The 22,035-nt window shown below is 30.3% G+C and overlaps 1 long non-coding RNA gene and 1 pseudogene across 3 annotated transcripts; both read right to left on the reverse strand.

Moving 5' to 3' along the window:
- Nucleotides 1-331: 331 nt before the first annotated feature.
- Nucleotides 332-2,790, reverse strand: LOC115990298 (annotated as a pseudogene).
- Nucleotides 2,791-12,695: 9,905 nt separating this feature from the next.
- Nucleotides 12,696-16,196, reverse strand: LOC115992887. Of its 3 annotated transcripts, none has more exons than XR_004092711.1 (6): nucleotides 15,970-16,196; nucleotides 15,810-15,884; nucleotides 15,552-15,666; nucleotides 15,316-15,394; nucleotides 14,036-14,198; nucleotides 12,696-13,238 (listed from the first exon to the last, which is right to left on the reverse strand). It is a non-coding gene; the product is annotated as an uncharacterized LOC115992887 (long non-coding RNA). The 3 variants fall into 3 exon arrangements; XR_004092712.1 differs by having other exon boundaries at nucleotides 15,552-15,644; nucleotides 15,970-16,081; XR_004092710.1 differs by lacking the exon at nucleotides 15,552-15,666 and having other exon boundaries at nucleotides 12,801-13,238; nucleotides 15,970-16,081.
- Nucleotides 16,197-22,035: the final 5,839 nt, after the last annotated feature.

The following is a 22,035-nucleotide window of genomic DNA, read 5'->3' on the forward strand; positions in this document are numbered from 1 at the left end:
TTTAGTTCAAGTTGCGGTTTTGAATATATATATATATAGTCTTAGAAAACTATTGTACCATTAACTATCACTTCCTTCTCTCTCTCTCACACACACAAAAATTATCAGTTCCAAAAATAAAATCTATTTTTTATTTTCGAAAAACTTTTTTCCCAACTTACCAAGTGTTTTTTTTATTTATTAAAAATAAATTTCTGCAAATAGAAAGATAAAAACATTGCCAAACATTACCTGATACTTTTGTTGGTTTAGGTCTAATTTGAGCTTCAGCATAAGAGAGCAATTTGTTTGTGACTTGTTTGTGATACTTTTTTTTATTTTTTATTTTTATTTAAATCGGCTCTTTCCTTTGAATCATGCAGTGGATTGGATGATTTTTAAAAGTAAATATTTTGTCGTTTTCAGGTGCTTGTTTACGCTCATTGTCCAAAACCAAAGCATTAGAATTAATCTCCCCCATTCCAGGACTCTTCACCTCCAATATCTCATCGTCCAAAACCAAAGCATTCACAATCTCTTCAATTTGCTGAGTTGTGAACTCAACATTGAAGGCTCTACTCTTCCTTATCGTGTCCAAAATTTCCTCCAGTGTAACAATCTTTTGCTCATAAATGATCTTCACACAGTGCTTTTTCAAAAAGTTTATAAACTCTGTATCGAGGCTCCCCTCAACATACCAAACTCCACCAATGATTTCCTTTGACGGTTCAAACTCTGTCGCAATATAGTGTTTTCTGCCTTTCTTTTGGATGGTTACAACCTCTTTTATCAATTTCTTAGCTTGAAGTGATTTGAGGGATTTGTTAAGCACATTGTCGAGGATGTGTTTCTCGTTTCATGTCTCTTGTCCAAATAGCCATGTCTTGCTTGCTTCGGATCAGATTATAAGGGATACGCTCATGTTCTGTCAAAGACTCAATAGGTGATTTTGAGTCAGGCTGTTTACGCTTCAGAGATGAGATCCCTTGTGATCGGTTCATTCCTATCAAAAGACAATTGCAGGGGGGGAAAAAAGAAAAGAAAAAGAAGAAGACGTCATTCACTTACATAGGAGTACTGAATCTTGTCTAGCATGGTGGGCATCAATATTCATATTTTAAAATAACCAGAATAATAGAAACTTACAGCCTTTATTCGGTGTTGCATAATAACAGTAGGAAAAGAAAAGAGGAAAGTGAAATTTGTAAACTTAATTAATTCCATCTGTCAGCTATTCTTAAAAAAAAGGAATTTTTTTTTTTTTTTCTAAAAAATTTAGAATTTTATTCAAAAAAACCCAAATGAATCCACCACGGGAATCACCTTTCCATCCACTTCACAACAGAACAATAGTTCAGCCTATATCAGTATCACTACAAAGGCTAGCAAAATATTTCTATATTGTGTCCGTTTCTCTAGGTATACAGGCACAAGTACAACTATTAAAAGATTCAAAGAATTAAAATTATTTCTGAAACCAAAATTCTCATAAGAAGATGTAGTTTATCCTCATAAGTCAGAATTTCCATAAGAACCAAGCAAGATCGCTAGAAACAATCATACTCAAATACTCTCATTGGAAGGTTGCCATGGACATACAACTTCCTAGAAACAAATATGCTTTTCCTAATTTTTACTTAATCAACAAAAGATCTAAGCCCACAAGCACATTGATAAAACTTCTCTTCTTCCTTAAGCCAAAACTTCCCAATTTATTGGAAGCCAAAACACAACGAAGTCAAATATATATTAACTCTTCTAATCTTGCAATTTGCAGTCTAATCGTTATTGCTTTTCATGACTGCATATCTGATTATTTGATGAAAACCAATGTATTTTTTCTGCCACAACTATTTTATAGTGCTATTTCCTACCTGGAATCTCATGGAAATCAATAATAATTTTTCTTCTAATCTCTCATCTAACACTATCTAAAAGATCCAATAAGAAAGAAGCTCTAAGATACAAATGATGAAATATATAAGAACTCCAACAGACATGTGGATGTGGTATCTGTTTGATCAATAAGGCTGGAAGAAGTTTAACTGCTCTCATAATAATTAGTTAATTACTATGACTATGAGTTTTGGAAGTCCCCATTCAGATGACAAAGGGCACGGCAAAGATACAAACACAACACAATGACACTTATGTCTCTATGATTGTATAGCAAGAGTTATTTGCTTTATTTACCTCATCAAGGGGTAAACGGATGTTATCAACACTGTTCTATGTTCTTTGAATACATGAAAACTACTGTTATGCACACAAGGAGTGATGGTATTTTATGAAGAGATATGCCAGAATTGAAACCAAATGAGACAGAGTTAAAATCCATGGATGAGAAATATGCCATTTTTCATACATAAAAATCACAAAACATTTCTAATACAAATGAAGATAAACACTAAAAATTTCAAGCAAACCTCAAATGCATGTATCTTATCCCTAAGCAAATTGGAATTAATGCTATCAAATCTCATATCCACAATTTTCATTCTTTTTTGCATCAAAATCCCAATATAGCAATATTTCAAAGGACCCATTTTCCTTTTGACCTCCAAATCCCAAAAGAAGCACAAAAAGGATTGAAATGTTGGCATTTTCCACTTAGCTGACCTTACTATGATTGTTTATCTTACATGAATGAGCTCCTAAACACTTTTTTCCCATTAAAAAAAAAAATACAAAACAGAAGTGTAGAATTGCATATTTCATATTCTCTGCTTTCTCTAAGCAGCCAAACATTGGACAATAAAAAGAAAGAGAGAGAGAGTACCTGCACTCATTTTGTAAAAGCTTTTTGAATTCTCTAACAAGTTCGGAACACAAAGGAATTCCATAGAAGAAGAATTATGTAACATTCAGTTGGAATCTGCATCACGAGGAAAAAGAAAGGGGTCATATATACAGTCGGCCAAAATGGGAAATTAACCCTAATTTTTAAACATTATAATTAGTAGGCTACATTTTCAAACTATATTTTTTACTAGCATCTCGAGTCTAAGAGGCTCGATTTAGGGCCTCGATTTTCATGGGTTGATCACATCTAATGTGGCATTTTTTCCACGTGGCAACCACTTGGAAATCGAGTTTTTAAGACTCGATTTATATAATGTTTTCTCTTTTCCAATTCCTAGCACGTGTCTGATGGGTTCCGTTCCTTATTATTATCTTCATCATCTCACATTTTCTTACCCAGCAAAACATTTCTTGCCCAGCAAAACATTTCTTGGTGCTACTATTAGAGCAGGAGTCGCCTTCCAAGAACATCAAGCCTTGGACGATGAGGTCTGGCCTGAACATCAAACCTTCCAAGAGCAGGGCTGGCCTAGGTCACGCAGGTCGCAGCAACGCGACCCAAGTCGCAGCACGCGACCCAGGTCTTTCTCTCTTTGATTTGAATATGATCTGATGGGTTTTTGGGTTATTTTTTATTTTTTATTTTTTATTTTTTTAATCTGGATTTTAGGTGGTTGTTGGGGGTAGATTTGGGTGGATGTTTTGTACTAGCTGATCTCTGATCTGTGTTTGTGTTTTGTACTTGCTGAAATTTCATGAAATTTCATCTCTTCGGTCCGAATGATTTAGAGAACAAATCGAGTTTTTGAACGTCGATATATAAATCGAGTTTCTAAGACTTGATTTCCAGGTGGACAAACTGCCATCTCGGACCCGATTAGAACATGAAAACCGACCCTCAAAGGCTCGATTTATGGTCCAAAATCGAGCCTCTTAGCCTCGAGATGCTAATAAAAAATATAGTTTGAAAACGTGGCCTACTAATTATAATGTTTGAAAAAGAAGGTTAATTAACTTGAAATGCCTATACAGTCCAGAGAATGGTTTTTTTTTTCTTTTCTTTTTTGAGAATGGGTATGTTTGTTTTGTTGTGGTGTGGCCCATTGTCTTGGGCCAAGGCTCTTGGCCTTCATGGGTCTATGACTCAAAGTCTATATTTTATTTTATTTTTATTTTTTTGCTGAGAATGGGTATGTCATATGTGGGTCTGTGATATCACACACACACACACACACATATATATATATATATATATATATATAAGAAACATTAGATAATAAAAACAATAGAATGTGATATATTGTCACTTAATTTTAAAACTTAAAATAAACATAAAATATGTACAAAAATATTTAAATTACCTAAAAATAAATATTAATTAATTAATTACTTGTCGTATCCTCGACGTATTGTATCCTAGATTTTTCAAAAAATGTTGTATCCTCATACTCGTACTGTTATTGTACCGATACCCATATATGTATCCATGCATCATAGCTAATACATGAGTGATAAGTGGGGTGGGAGAAAATATTTTTGACTTTAGCATATTTTGATTAAGGTAGTGGGGGTTTTGGGGAAATCAATTGAGTTTTGGTGAATATGAGTACAAAGTTGACACAATTACATATATATAACCTCTCTTTACAACTATGACAAGTCTACAATACAATACAAGTGCACTCTAATAAGCTTAAAATATAAACATATAATTCCAATGAATATGCCAATATAAGCACCAAAAAATAAAGTTACCCAAAAAAGACAGTGGTGTCAACGCATAGTGGCAGAAAGCGGGTGGAGATGATGAGGGAAAATGCCTGAGCAATTACCATGGAGTGTTCTTAGCTAGTTCCATAGGGTAATCTGAAAATGCCCCACTTATGGCAATTGTATACGCTATGGGGTGGAGGTAGTCACCATACAATAACCAACACTGATTACAATTTTGTTGTTATCAAGGTCACTCTGTAATTTGGCCGTTAGTGTTATTCGGTTATTAATTGGAACTTGTGGTTGTTCTCATTGTTAGCTTTGATATATTAGGTTATAATATTGAAACTAAATTTGTTAGGTTTATTTATTTTGGATTTTGAGACTTATTTTGAATTTTTTTTTCCTATTAAAAAAAATTGATTGATTTATTTTTGTATTTTGTGGATTAGTTGGAATGAAATTGGTAAATTAAGTCTAATTACAACCGTGCCCAAATTGACCCACTTGAGTTGGGTTAGATGCTATTAGTGATAAGAAGTCCCATTTCTTTAGACGTTGCTACTACATATTAATCAAGAACTTCACGCATACATTCACGCATATATATATATATATATATATATATATACTAGCACATATATCCCAAACCCAATAAAAGAAAACACAAATTACACAAGCAGTTACCTAGTATTTACCATCTAACGACACTAAATTGGGCTAATATATTAGTCTCAAAAAATCAAGTCATCATAATCATATTACAGAAAACAAAAATGCAACAACAACAATTTTTAATAAAGACAGCAAGATTGAAGAGAGTTTTTATTAAAGAAAAATGAATATTCAGTTCATTCTGAGGCTTCTTGAATACATTCGAGCGAGATTACAGAATAAAAGAAAAGAAAATAACCTGAACCCTAAATCTCAGTCTCAGCCTATACCAAAGCCTATACTAAGAACTAAGAAAAGATACCAAAACCTCCTCCTCCTCCTCCTTTGTCTTCTTCTTCTATTCTACTCCTGTAGTAGTGGCAGTTGAAGATCTTTCGCGAGATTCTCCAGAGTTCTTTGTTCCTTCTTTGAAACTCCTTGCGTAACTTTCACAGCGCCTTTATAATTATATTTCTTGACGAGCACGTTCAGAGCTTGCCCTTCATCCTCATTAGAGAAAAGAAGAATGGGGAACTTCTTTCCTTCTTCGGCAACTTCATTCACTCTTTGAAACAAAGAGTTGGTGTGTTCCTGGGAAACCACTACTCGACGATACATATCGTGGAAATCCCACACGAAAGATAGCGATTTTGCTATTTTGTTTTTCTTTGGAATGGTTTTCTTGGGAGGAGCCATTTTTGGGTGGGTTGGGTGGCGGTGCTCACTACGATTGGGATTCTTGTGAATATAGAATCTATGTTATAGGATGAAGTTGCAGTACAAGTATGTAGGCTTTGCTTTGTATATATAGGCAACAGAAACATGTGAAAGCGGCGAACGCCACCGTTTTCAGTATGGGTGTGGGTCCGTATGGGTTTGTCACCAAATATTTATGACTTATGACTTATACATGCCAAAACGGGCAGGTCGGATCAGACCGTAAATACCTTGTCATAGTTTCTAATTAAGTTAGATTGTAACTTGTGCTTATGTGCAAAAATATTTAACAATAATAATGAAGAGGTGGTCTATCCTGGATAAGTGAGATGATTATCTCAGCTTTCATACTAAAACTAGTTGTAGGCCCGTGCGTTGCACGGTTTTATGAAAAAACTTGTAAAATAAATGTATAAATAATTATATATTTTAATAGATTCAATAAAAATAAAAGAAAAAATTATCAAGTGTAACTAATTATCTCACTAAAATAAGGGGTAAGATTTCTTCCTAAAACAAAATTAAATTGATAATTCCAAATTGAATTTTAAATTGATAATTATTTAAGAAAAATGTAGTAAACAATTGATAAATCTAAAATTAATATAATCTTGATAATATTATATATTAAAATTAAAGTTGATAATTTAAGAATACATGTGTAGATTGTAGAACATCTTAATAATTTGATGTAACATAAAAATCAAATAAGAAAATTCTTAAAATTAATCTATTAATTCTAACCATATTTAATCATTAATTCTAAGACCCTAACCCTAAGCATATAAATTAATAAAAACAAAATACAAAAACAAAGAAGAAACCTTTAGAAATTTGACAATGTTTTCGAATGTTCTGAATTCATTAATTAAAATCACATGAAGACAAAAAACCAATAATAACACTAAAGAAAATAAAAATAATGAAAATAATAATAATAAAAGAAGAAAGAATGCATACCTGCATTGTCATGGGATTTAGGCATTCACATATTGAAATAAGCTTCACTCCAAAAATGATATATAGGGTTATATATATTGGTAGAGTTCCATTTGAAATATAATTCATTTAAATCTAATTGAAATTAAAGATATCTAATCAATGTGTTTGTTTTTATCCCATAAAATTAAAATTAAAAAAAGATTTAAAAAAAAAAGAGAGAGAAAGAAAACGTGGTTGATAGCTATAAGGAATTTTGATATATATATATATATATATATATATTAAATGTTATCAACGTAGAAATTATCAAATTAATGAAGATATATACTGTTTTTTGGAATAGATAGAGATTATCAAATTATTGGAGATATATATTGTTTCTTAGGATAGATTTATATTAATCACCTCTTGAAGAATTTGGATTGTGTTTATCCCTTAATAATCAAGTTTTGTAGCTTCATATTCTGATAAAATAATATTAACTTAATAATATTAAAATTTTGAAAATTTAGATGATATTTATTATCTAAATTAAATTTTTATATGTTAAATATTATCCCCTAATTTAAGAAATATATCCTAACAAATAAAAAAAAATTAATGTTAATTAGATGATAAATACCCTAATTTAAGAAATATAAAAATAATGTTAATTAGATGATAAATATTATCTAAATTAAATTTTTGTACGTTAAATATTATCCCTTAATTTAAGAAATATATCCTAACAAATAAAAAAAATAATGTTTATCTAATTTTATTTAATGATAACAATGAATTAGAGTCCTAGTAGTATACTATTTATTTTTAGTTTTTTTAAAATCTAAAAATTTAATAAAATTTCTGAAATTTGGTGAAGCCAAGTGGCGCAATCACAGCGTCTAAGCCCAACTTTTATTATATATAATATGATATATAGAACTCTTTCTATTCACCATCTTTGTCTCTTTTTTCTTTTCTTTTTTTACTTTTTCATTTCTTAAATCCTTCTTCACATTTACGCTTCTTAAGCCCCTTCACTCTCCACCAACTTCCTTTTTAGATTGTAAAATCTCTTCTTTACAATCTTTTCATTCCATTTCTTATTGAGCCGTACGTAGATCAAAAGAACAGTAACATCATAAAAAGTCTATGTCATTCAAATTTCAATCACGTGATTTTTTAGATTTTTTATTCTTCATAGAAGGGGTGTTAACACGATTATGATTTATCAAACATAATTTCTTATCACTGTAGTTATCTAGGAAGTTAGAATGCTGGGAAGCATAGTTGTAGCTACTAACTACGTTGGACGTGATTGGGACGCAGAGTGCAATTTGGACGCGGTTGCACTCTTGCACTCACTCACTATACTCTAGCCTACATTCCTAGTACTGCTACTAGTGACTAGCCCCTACTAACCCAAAGTCCCATTTCTTCAGACGCTGCTACTACATATTCATCAAGAACTTCACGCATACATTCACGCATATATATATATATATATATATATAGAACTCTTTCTCTTCACCATCTTTGTCTCTTTTTTCTTTTTCTTTTTTTACTTTTTCATTTCTTAAATCCTTCTTCACATTTACGCTTCTTCAGCCCCTTCACTCTCCACCAACTTACTTTTTAGATTGTAAAATCTCTTCTTTACAATCTTTTCGTTCCATTTCTTATTGAGCCATACGTAGATCAGAAGAACAGTAACATCATAAAAAGTCTATGTCATTCAAATTTCAATCATGTGATTTTTTAGATTGTTGATTCTTCATAGAAGGGATGTTAACACGATTATGATTTGTCAAACATAATTTCTTATCACTATAGTTATCTAGGAAGTTAGAATGCTGGAAAGCACGGTTGCAGCTACTAACTACGTTGGACGCGATTAGGCGCGGAATGCAATTTGGACGCGGTTGCACGTGCGTCCCAAATAGTTGTTTTTTAATCCACACGGCTAGGACATGACCCTATACGGTGAGTTTCGGCCGGTATAGCAATTTCGGCCAGTATTGAAAACATACCTGAGTTTCCACCTCCTTCTTCCTCTTCTTTGTTTCGTTTTGCGTTTTTATTACAATTCTTTTTCTAATTCTTTTTCCTCTTTGTTTCCTTTGGTTTTGGGTTTCTAGTCTCTACCACAGCTGCTACAATGTGCATTTTGTTGTAAAAGATAGAATTTTAGCGTTTGAGATGGACAACTATGATTAGCTCTAAGAAAGAAAAATTTAAAGTGTGTCACGATTACTTCTTGTAGGATTTTGTGGTGGGCCAAAAAAATAGTTGTTTTTTAATCCACACGGCTAGGACATGACCCTATACGGTGAGTTTCGGCCGGTATAGCAATTTCGACCAGTATTGAAAACATACCTGAGTTTCCTCCTCCTTCTTCCTCTTCTTTGTTTCATTTTCCGTTTTTATTACAATTCTTTTTCTAATTCTTTTTCCTCTTTGTTTCCTTTGGTTTTGGGTTTCAAGTCTCTACCACAGTTGCTACAATGTGCATTTTGTTGTAAAAGATAGGATTTTAGTGTTTGAGATGGACAACTATGATTAGCTCTAGGAAAGAAAAATTTAAAGTGTGTCACGATTACTTCTTGTAGGATTTTGTGGTGGGCCAAAAATTTATATATACTAGTAAGTTACCCATGCGATGCACGAATAATGTTGTACTATTTTATATAAGATGGTTTTAGAGAATATTGTATAAATACTATAACATAATTGTTATAGAACTTTATTTGTAATGAGTTCATTATAAAAAACAACAGTTATAAATTTTACACACATCCATTATAAATATTCAATTGCAATGATGAGAAAAAAAATATATCTATATATATATATATAAAACAAAAATTAAAAAAGATAAAAATTTTGGAGGAATATTATAGAATAAAAGTTGATATAGAATGTGTCTTTCTCTTTCTTTTTAATTCTAAAAACAAATACACATACTAAACACCCACGGTCAATTACATCATTTACAAAAACCACAGATCCACAACGTCCAACCTTAACATTAAAATAGTAATTGTCGTATGTTGTCACTCAATATAAAATGAAAGCCCCCCTTTCCTTGGTTGTAGGCAACTCATACGGATTAGGATTAGATGAAACAACAATATTAGAGATAGGTAGGTGTCATCAAAAAGATTGAAGGTAAATGACATCGTTTTTTATCTATGTATATTTGACATGGGATGGCTTAAAGGGCTATGGCTAGGTATATATAAAGTGGTAGAAGTGCAAGAGGTGAAAATTGTGAATTAAAATGCAAAGAAGTTTGTGAGGGATAAAAAGTTTTGAAACATTGAACCAAATGATACCAAGAATATTTATTTTTTAATTAGAAAAGTCTTGAAACATTGAACCAAAAAGTCAATAATTAATTTATTCTCATCTTGAGAATATTTCAATTCTTTTTGCATAGAATGCGTTACTTGGCAGAACCTTATTACTATTAGTCCTTACTTTTTTTTAAAAAAAAAAATACTAAAATAGTGGGTATGCTAAAAGACATCAAGAATAGAGAAATGTGTGGTGTAAGCTTAGGCAATTAATAAGATATTAATGAGATAATAGTAAAATAAGTTAATGTGAACTTTTGGGTAGCAGTAAAAAAAATTAATGAAAGAGGTAAAAAAAAGACTAAATGCAAAAGTAGAGCGCCACTTGACAGAATCTCATGCACTCTCGCATGAGATCTCTGCTTCCGGTATAGCAATTTCGGCTAGTATTGAAAACATACCTGAGTTTCCTCCTCCTTCTTCCTCTTCTTTGTTTCGTTTTGCATTTTTATTACAATTCTTTTTCTAATTCTTTTTCCTTTTTGTTTCCTTTGGTTTTGGGTTTCTAGTCTCTACCACAGCTGCTACAATGTGCATTTTGTTGTAAAATATAGGATTTTAGTGTTTGAGATGGACAACTATGATTAGCTCTAGGAAAGAAAAATTTAAAGTGTGTCACGATTACTTCTTGTAGGATTTTGTGGTGGGCCAAAAACTTATATATACTAGTAAGTTACCCGTGCGATGCACGAATAATGTTATAATATTTTATATAAGATGGTTTTAGAGAATATTGTATAAATACTATAACATAATTGTTATAGAACTTTATTTGTAATGAGTTCATTATAAAAAACAACAGTTATAAATCTTACACACATCCATTATAAATATTCAATTGCAATGATGAGAAATAAAATATATATATATATATATATAAAATAAATAAAAAATAAAAAATAAAAACTTTGGAGGAATATTATAGAATAAAAGTTGATATAGAATGTGTCTTTCTCTTTCTTCTTAATTCTAAAAACAAATACACATACTAAATACCCACGGTTAATTACATCATTTACAAAAACCACAGATCCACAACGTCCAACCTTAATATTAAAATAGTAATTTTCATATGTTGTCACTCAATATAAAATGAAAGCCCCCCTTTCCTTGGTTGTAGGCAACTCATACGGATTAGGATTAGATGAAACAACAATGTTAGAGATAGGTAGGTGTCATCAAAAAGATTGAAGGTAAATGACATCGTTTTTTATCTATGTATATTTGACATGGGATGGCTTAAAGGGCTATGGCTAGGTATATATAAAGTGGTAGAAGTGCAAGAGGTGAAAATTGTGAATTAAAATACAAAGAAGTCTGTGTGTATGTGTGAGGGATAAAAAGTTTTGAAACATTGAACCAAATGATACCAAGAATATTTATTTTTTAATTAGAAAGTCTTAAAACATTGAACCAAAAAGTCAATAATTAATTTATTCTCATCTTGAGAATATTTCAATTCTTTTTGCATAGAATGCATTACTTGGTAGAACCTTATTACTATTAGTCCTTACTTTTTTTTTAAAAAAAAAAATACTAAAATAGTGGGTATGCTAAAAGACATTAAGAATAGAGAAATATGTGGTGTAAGCTTAAGCAATGAATAAGATATTAATGAGATAATAGTAAAATAAGTTAATGTGAACTTTTGGGTAACAGTAAAACAAATTAATGAAAGAGGTAAAAAAAAGACTAAATGCAAAAGTAGAGCGCCACTTGATAGAATCTCATGCACTCTTGTATGAGGTCTCTGCTTTTATATATACTAGCGTTTAATCTGCGCAATGCGCAGAATCATTTTATAAATTAGAAAACCATCATTGTACTATCCTACATATACTGTAATTATTGTAGTGAGTACTTTATAAGAGCGCAATGTATATGAAACTACAATGGACTATATGCACTTTAGAGTAGTTATAGGCCTATAGCTTGGCGTCTTACTGCTCTAACTCTAATATCCTCTGGTCCCAACATCAACAAATTTATGTTAATATTTAAAAGACAAACAAAAAACAAAAAGAAAAGAAAGATATAATGCTTGTAGACAAATGCGATGTTGTTTCCAAACATTTCAAGGGTTTTAGCTAACTGGTCATACTCATACTCTTTCATCTCCATCTCTACTCCTACTTTTTCCACCACTCCTACACCTTTAAAAAAAAAACAAAAATAACCCAATGGTGTCATTTAATGCAATCTCTTTTAACTCAAAAAGAAACTTTGAAAGTGTACTCTCCTACATATATTGCACTATCCTACATGTATATGAATGTTTCATAATATATATTCATATTACAAAACCATTATTGCAAGTGCATTATTCTTCTTCATTTGCTTCTTCAGTGAATAATTCCTTTTATTCCTTTTATTCTCATACAATCATTTGAAGCAAAGCTCACATGTTAAAAACATATCATGACTATGCCAATGCAATTGAAACAAATCAATTCAGAATCTCAGATTGATAGATTGATAAGACAAAAATAAGTTATATTGAAAAGATTGCAATATGAGCTATCTAATGATCTATATTGATGGTTTTGTGCCAACTGGCTAGGCAAATGATAGCGCCTATTGCTAAATAGCCTAAAATTATCAAGTGATTGTAGAAATATTACTTGGTAAGCTCAAATTTATAAATAAAACAAAAAAACAAAAAAAAAAACCCAGCTACCTTGATGGGTTAGTTTTGAACTTAACTTTCATCCAACGAAATTTTGATTCCTGGAACACATCATGTTTTTACTGCAAATGAGACCAATAAAGCCTTTAAGCATCCTATTAGCAAATGCCTCAATGAAATATGAAGCAATTCGCTGAATTACAGTGCCTTTAGGAGAGGCAAGATAGGAAATATGTTCAAGCCTGGTATTAACACTATGAAGACATCTGGCAGTTACATGGCTAGCACATTCTCCAAGAAGTTCTATCAATTGCAAACCTCCTTCCTCAGATCGTGGCGATCTAAGCCAGAGGTATGGTGATCCTAATCCAGGAGAGGATTCATGGAATGAAGTTAAAGAAGATCTGCCTTCTTGTTTTGCCTTTGCCATCAATAACTGAGAGCAAACTCAATGCACTGGGAATGGAGACCTGTATAACAGCTAGAATGGGATTAGATGTGAAGGAGAATAAATTTTAATTGCTGAAATAATAACACTACACCACTTGATGATAGAGAAAGTTGAAGGAAGGAAGAAAGAACCATATCTTGAATCTTTCCCTCCCTCTTTGTTGTTAGGTTTGTTAAAAAATTACAAACTTAAGCCAAGCAAGGTAAAAATTGTTTGGTTTTTCAATATATTTTCAAGTAACAGTTTTGGTTCTCAAAGGGAAAAGAAGCAGTTGAAGAACACTTCAAATATATCACTCTTAAAACATAGTTTTTTCTTCTTTGATAAATTCCTTTGGAAGTAAATGTAGGGCTATTTGGTTGCTAATTACTCACAAAATCAAAAAATAGTTTCAAGACAATAGAACTTTTCCTTCCTATATCTCAACAGCATAAGCCAACTGACAGTAAATTAGAATCATAAACTCAAAGAAACTTTTAAGAAACAGAAAAACCAATTTGTGTCCCTAAATTTTAAGCTGCAGATGTTTTGAAAATTAAATAAAAAGCTCAACAAAAGTAATCCAAAACCATTTTTCAAGTTACCAAAAAAAATAAAAATAAAAGGCCAATCAAAATTAATTTTCCCAGAAAAATATATTGCTTTCTTGATTCCATAAAACCAGAAAAATAAAACATAAAAACTTTTAAAACCTCAGTTCTATTCTGCTCCAACATTTTCCTAGTAACCAAATACAACTGAATGAAAACCATGTTAATTTTTTATTTAAGAAAACTTAAATGCAAGGAGTTCAAAAGAAAAGATGTAGAATATTACTTGTCCAATGCCTCCAAAAAGCTCCCTTAGTTCTTTAGTTGTCACATCTAGGGCCTCAGCAGAAGCACCACCATAACCCCCCTCGACCACCAATACCATGCCCACCATCATATCCACTTGGTGGGCCAGATAATGATAAGGTGCAACCACAAATGGAGTCAGCCTACTCAAATTAAAAGACTACATGATCACAATCATTTTCAAATAGAAGAGATAAGATAGAAACAAAATGAAAAGTATCAAATACACGGAACTACATAACTAATTAACTTATTCCATGAACAGTGTAAAGCCAAAAACCCAACTCTGCCATCGCTTTTATATTTTATATCATAAGAAAGCACATGATACCTTGTTGCGATTTTGAACCCAACAAAGTAGGCTGTAAGTGTCTGTAACACGATAGTATTTATAATATAAATGTCACTTTTTTTTTCCAGGTACTTAAATGTTACATTCCATTTCAATCACCCATATTATACCAAACACATAAAGAAACATAAAAATTTGTGTCCTGTGACTTCTTTTGCTATTTTTTTATGATAAAATGATAAACTTAGCATAATAGAGACTTAAATAACACCATGTACTTCTTCTGGCACATGCTTATGCAAATTTGCAATAGTACCCAAACTTTAAATTTGTATTTAATTTTTTTTTATCTAATTGATCTAATGCTCTACATCATGAATATATCCTATTTACTTTATAAAAAACAAATCAGATTCCTTGTTTTGGTATTAATTTTGGTTGGTCGTGAAAATAATTTAGAAGCTTTTTATCAAACAGATGGTGCGCGTCTATGGAAAGTGAAATTATTTTTGCCTTTAGGAAAGTTATCTAAACCTGGGTGGGGTCGGAGGAGAAAAATAAAGAAGAAAAACAGAGGATGATGCAGCAGTAAGTATAGAAGGGAGAATGTGTGTTTTCAAAAATATGCTCTAATTTGCAATAAAGCTTAGACAACAATTTTATCAAAAGCAAAAATGTATAAATGAAGAAGATAGTTAAATACCCAAAAAAAAAAAAAAAATGTTTATGGTGTTGCTCCCAATCTTGCGGCACTGCCAGGGGTTGCATTCAATCTAGCCTTGGTTGTTCAAGCTTTCAATCCCGATGTAATTTAAGCCATGTCAATTTGGGTTGCATCATTTCTTGCTTGCGTAGTGTGTTGGAAATTAATAAAGTGCAAATTAAAGTATAATTCTTTACATGCATTGACATAGGTTTTAAACGTAACAATGGAAATAAATTGAAACACAAATCAAATTCAAAAATACCTTAGTGAAACAATATTGAGTCACTGAATATCTTTGATGCGTCGTTGAGAAGTCCAGGGCTTGTCATCATTGAATGCATCTGGTGATAGTCGGATAGTAAATATTTAAAATTTCTAAAGAGGGTCAGATAGGATAAATTGGAGAGAGGAAGATTGGTGTATGGACGGTGACAGACAAAAAAAATTTGGCTAGAAGCAGGATATTGTATTTAAATAGGAATATAATCAGAACTTTACCAGTAACGATTCTGGTAGTCTGACTGGCGGAATTTCTCTGTTTTATTGTGTTTTATTGTGTATGAAGAGGCACGATTTCTCTATTTTTGTCCTCTCCCAACATAATCATATATAACTCCAAATTTCAAAAAATCAAATCAAAACCTAATGTTACCAAAATACCTAAGTAAAAATCAATCCAACCGAATTTCTCAAAACTAATTCATATTTCATACCCATACCCAGATCTAAGAAAGAATGAAAAAAAGAAAAACATACCGGTGGTAGTTCTCTCAATGTCTGTCTCCTTCTCATCTCTATATCGCAAGGTTTTTTTTTCCTCCTTCTCTATCTCTAGATCGCAAGCATCGGTGTTATGAAAATTAAAAAGGAAGCAGAAAGAAAGTGTCCGAATAGGGGAAACGGAAGGTTCACTTACGGTGATGGCAGAAGATCTGGTCTGGGTGGCGCCCTTCTCTCTATCTCTGTCTCTCTTTTCTCACGATCTCTCTCTCCTTTCTCTGCGAAGCGATCTTTCTTTTTTTTTAGTGGTTAGTTTCCTTTTATAACAAGAGGGCTCCAAACAGTATTTTAATGTAGTCAAACATTATAATATATCGCTTTTAAATGGTGTTATAACGTTACCAAACAATGTAATGTATTGCTTTTTAAAGTTAAATGTGTCTGAATTTTAGATAGGCACTTGTCTTATTTGTCAACACCTCCTTAATTATAGGGATCAATTTTCTCTTAGCTTCTGCTATTATATATATTAGTAAGTTACCCGTGCGATGCATGAATAATGTTGTAATATTTTATATAAGATGGTTTTAGAGAATGTTGTATAAATACTATAACATAATTGTTATAGAACTTTATTTATAATGAGTTCATTATAAAAAACAACAGTTATAAATTTTACACACATCCATTATAAATATTCAATTGCAATGATGAGAAATAAAATATATATATAAAATAAATAAAAAATAAAAATAAAAACTTTGGAGGAATATTATAGAATAAAAGTTGATATAGAATGTGTCTTTCTCTTTCTTCTTAATTCTAAAATCAAATACACATACTAAACACCCACGGTCAAATACATCATTTACAAAAACCACAAATCCACAACGTCCAACCTTAACATTAAAATAGTAATTGTCGTATGTTGTCACTCAATATAAAATGAAAGCCCCCCTTTCCTTGGTTGTAGGCAACTCATACGGATTAGGATTAGATAAAACAACAATGTTAGAGATAGGTAGGTGTCATCAAAAAGATTGAAGGTAAATGACATCGTTTTTTATCTATGTATATTTAACATGGGATGGCTTAAAGGGCTATGGCTAGGTATATATAAAGTGGTAGAAGTGCAAGATGTGAAAATTGTGAATTAAAATGCAAAGAAGTTTGTGTGTATGTGTGAGGGATAAAAAGTTTTGAAACATTGAACCAAATGATACCAAGAATATTTATTTTTTAATTAGAAAAGTCTTGAAACATTGAACCAAAAAGTTAATAATTAATTTATTCTCATCTTGAGAATATTTCAATTCTTTTTGCATAGAATGCGTTACTTGGCAGAACTTTATTACTATTAGTCCTTACTTTTTTTTAAAAAAAAAAAAAAAATACTAAAATAGTGGGTATGCTAAAAGACATTAAGAATAGAGAAATTTGTGGTGTAAGCTTAGGCACTTAATAAGATATTAATGAGATAATAGTAAAATAAGTTAATGTGAACTTTTGGGCAGCAGTAAAAAAAGTTAATGAAAGAGGTAAAAAAAAGACTAAATGCAAAAATAGAGCGCCACTTGACAGAAACTAATTCATATCTCATTCCCATACCCAGATCTAAGAAAGAATGAAAAAAAGAAAAACTTACCGGTGGTAGTTCTCTCAATGTCTGTCTACTTCTCATCTCTATATCGCAAGGTTTTTTTTTTCCTCCTTCTCTATCTCTGGATCGCAAGCATCGGTGTTAAGAAAATTGAAAAGGAAGCGAAAAGAAAGTGTCCGAATAGGGGAAACGGAAGGTTCACTTGCGGTGATGGCAGAAGATCTAGTCTGGGTGACGCCCTTCTCTCTATCTCTGTCTCTCTATTTATGTCTCTCTTTTCTCACGATCTCTCTTTCCTTACTCCGTGAAGCGATATTTCTTTCTTTTTTTTTTCCCTTTTTTTTAGCGGTTAGTTTCCTTTTATACCAAGAGGGCTCCAAACAGTATTTTAATGTAGTCAAACATTAAAATTTATCGCTTTTAAATGGTGTTGTAACATTATCAAACAATGTAATGTATCGCTTTTTAAAGTTAAATGTAACTGAATTTTAGATAGGTAGTTGTCCTATTTGTCAACACCTCCTTAATTATAGGGATCAACTTTCTCTTAGCTTCTGCTATTATATATATATATATATATATATATATAGATATAGATATAGATATAGATATTGATTGATATTGATTTTTGATAAGTAAAAAATATGTTAATTGCTTATTTAGTTATTATATATTTTTCACTTTATTACCTATTATTGCTCTTAAATTGATATATATATATATATATATATATATATTTACAATTATATGAAAAAAATAAACGTATCCTGGACCTGTGTCCTACTTTTTCAAAAATTGCTGTGTTATCACACTACACCTGCACCCGCACCCGAATATGTGCAGGTGCTCCCTAGATGATCTGAATGAAGACTTCCAAAAATCATAGTAATTATTATGAGAGCAGTTAGACTCATTCCAGCATTTCTAGTAAAACAGATAACCACATGTTGAAGTTCATATACATACATATATATATATAAATATATATATATTTCATTGTTTTTAACTTATAACTTCTTTCTTATTGGATATTTTTGAGTGTTAGATGAGAGAGTAGAAGAATGAGAATAATTAGCTTCACTAAAACCTTTTGATTAATCTTCAAGATCTTATGCATCATAATCATCCTTATGCTAACATCCCAGTTCTGTTTGACAATATAAACTGATCTGATGCAGCTTCTAGGTCCCATCGATTTGTGCATTATACGACGTGATGCATGCTGTAATTAGCTAAACAATGCAGTTGAGAGAAGCTGAACCCTTTACATGGTGTTACACACACAAACATATATCTATATATATAGACACTGATGGTCTATTAAGATTATTTGAATAGTTAGAAAAATTCGTTAAATTCCAATGAACTTCTTGACTTGATTATTTTAGCAACTAGGATGCTGGGAAAGTCTCTATTTTAGATAGTGATTTACTAGCGGATCATTGTTGCATAGATGGTTGAATTTTCCAGTATAAATCATTTGTTAAATGACAAAAAATCATTAAATTAAGGAACCCATTCCATTCAGTTTAGGTCGCTAATCTTCATTCCATGTTAATTTAACCTATGAATCTACTAATATATAATTAAGTGACAAAATTTTATGCTGACATGAATCTACTAGTACATATTCGAATAAATTTATATGTTAGAAATATAGATGAATTGGAGTCATTATCTTAAGCATTTTTTACTTAGGTGATAGTATGAAATAAAGAAGTGAGCTTAGCTATAGTGTCCAGATTTTGATGTGATTCTAGTGACCAGATTTTTGAGCTCTAGCAGGACCAATGTGCAGAAATTGGATTAAGAATTGAAGATGATTTGGATACAGAGTTCAATAATAATACCACCTTTATTATTGTTACTAGTCGCAAGCCCGCACATTGCGCATGATAATTTTTTATGGTGATCTCATTATTATTATTTTTTGAAATTTAGACTAATTTAATAAAGAGAAATGTATTTCATAATTATATTTTCATTTATTATAGGATCAATAACAAAATGTAATATATATATATATATATATATTTATATAATTTATTTCATACCAAAATGAAAACAATACAATTTTTTTTTATAGGAATTCAAAAGGCAAGTTAGTGAAAATATTCATTTTTTAATAAAATTTATTTATAATATTTTGTAAATCATTAAAAAGTATATAAAATTTGAAAATTATTATTTTAGTTTTAAACAAACTTTCTCAAACCCTTTTTTTATCCTTCAATCCAAAACATCGGAAAATGTATCTAAAAAATTAATAAAACTTAAAAATGATTAACTGGACCAATTACGAAAAATATTTGTTCTTGATAGTTTGTTGAGGTTATGATCTTTGCAAAAATTACAAATTTGTCCACCAACAAAGATTATAAAATAAAAAATTATTAGCAAAATCTTAAATTTAAGTTTCTATATATGCATCGTCATAAAATAATAATAATAATATTATTATTATTAACAATAATAATGAAAAAACAATTGCAAAAGTTAAAATATGTTATTCATCAAATTATTCTCTTTTGACTAACCTTTGATTTCTTTGAATAAGTGGTAATATAGAGTACTTTTAATACAATTATTAAGAGTACTTTTTCTACAAAAACTACAAAATTTTCCACCCAAAAGGATTAAAAAATAAAAAAAAATTTAGTAAAGTCTCATAGTTTAACATTTAAATGGATCACCAAAAAAAAAAAAAAAAAAAATTCTAACTTGCAAAACAACTAATTATTAACCCAAATCAAATCAAACCAATGGGATAAAGAAAAAGAACTTGTGATCAAGAATTAGAATACCAAAATACCTAAATATGCATAAAAGTATATACAAATTTTTGAAAAAGAGAAACAAATGTAATGTGACAATTAAATCAACAATAACAAAAAGAACCATTAGTGGAAAAAATAAGTGGTTGAAACAGTAAAAAAAAAAATCCACTGAAAGAGAAACAAAATTTGGGAGAGAGAGAGAGAGAGAGAGTATTGACCTCTTTTGTTGTGGACAACTTGGAAGGAATGGAGGAGGGGTGAAAATAAAATAATAAGAAATTTATATAAAAATTAAGATGGAGGAGGAATGGTGGAAGTAAATGAAAGGTTGAACAAAGTGAAAAAGTAGAATTTAAATTAAAAAAAAAAAAATGATAGGAGGAGATGAAAGATTGAATTAAGAAGACAATAGTTGAATAAGATGAAATTTAAACAAAGTAAAAATTGCATAAAAATAATAATAATAATAATAAAGGATGCTAAAGATGTGGTGCAAAAAGAGTTTTGTAAACATTCTTTACATGCCTCAAAAAATAAAAATAAAAATGCTATTTGTTATATTAGGAAATGGGAACAAATCTTTAAGAATATAATAGATCATAATTAATTTCACTGACCAAATAGAAATATAGCCAATTTTTAAGCAGAGTAAATCTTAAAATTTTCTCTCCTTTGATTTTTTTTTTTTTTTTTTTTTTTTTTTTTTTTTTTTTTTCTGGTCACTTAAAATACAAGAGAAAGTCAAGTATCTTTGCAATAGTACCACTAAAACATCAACAAAAGACCAAATTTAAAATTATCTCTTCCACACAACAATATTTTTTATATTCATATTTATTATTCACAAAACTTGCTGATTAAGAAAAATCGAACAACAAAGAAAACAAATTAAAGAAAGAATTAAAAATTTTAATAGCCAACTATATATATATTTTTTAGAATTTTTAATAGCCAACTATATTGATAAAACTAAATTAAAATTATATATACATATAATTAGACTTTTTTTCTTCATTCCATCACAAGCAATGAAAAATAAGAAAATAAATGGGTTAAAAAAATGGAAGGAAGCAAAAGAAATACTATGGAAACTACCAAAACTAAAAAATACACCATGATCATCACATTCACAATAATATGGAGGAAAAAAAATAATTTAAACCATGAAAATTATATTTAATTAAACAAAAGAAACTCATAACATGTGGATGGTTCACTCTAAATAATGTGAAAAATTTTGGTGGAATTTAGTTAAGAATAATCCAAAAGTATTGTATTTGAAGGAAATTTACCTTAAGAAGATTGATATAAGTTTCTTTGTAAACAATGTCTTTTGTGTAGCCTTGCTCTCTAGGAAAGCGCGTACATTTCATTTAGGGTTTTATACCCATGTCGTACTATAATTCTTCAAAAATCTATTTGCATATAAAGATGCTTTATTTGTACTTGGGAGTTGCTCTGGTTATATTGGCAACTCATTGGTTATCACCATAAAAGGCAGAATTTAAAGGTAGAATTTAATAGTAATTTATCTTTTGATATATGGATCATACATCATTTGGGGTCCCTCCTCATAAATGTTAAGATATAAATCTTTGTAACCAAAAATAAAGAGCACAATGATGAGGGAAATCTAAGGATTACTTTGTGGCTTAGTAACCATTGAAGGGGAAAAAAAAAAAAAAAAAAAAAAAAAAATGTTACTCTAGGAAGATAGATTTAACGCAAGCAAGATTTCAAGAGGCGATTTTGCATTTAATTATTAATGTAGTTGTTTTATGAAAAAAAAAAAAAATCTCATTATATACTCTTACAGCCAACCCATCAAGTTAATGATAATGTAATATCAAGTTAACGATAATGAAATATTAAAGATTTAAATTAA

The sequence above is a fragment of the Quercus lobata genome, chromosome 5, assembly GCF_001633185.2.
Source record: "Quercus lobata isolate SW786 chromosome 5, ValleyOak3.0 Primary Assembly, whole genome shotgun sequence".
Classification (NCBI taxonomy): domain Eukaryota; kingdom Viridiplantae; phylum Streptophyta; class Magnoliopsida; order Fagales; family Fagaceae; genus Quercus; species Quercus lobata.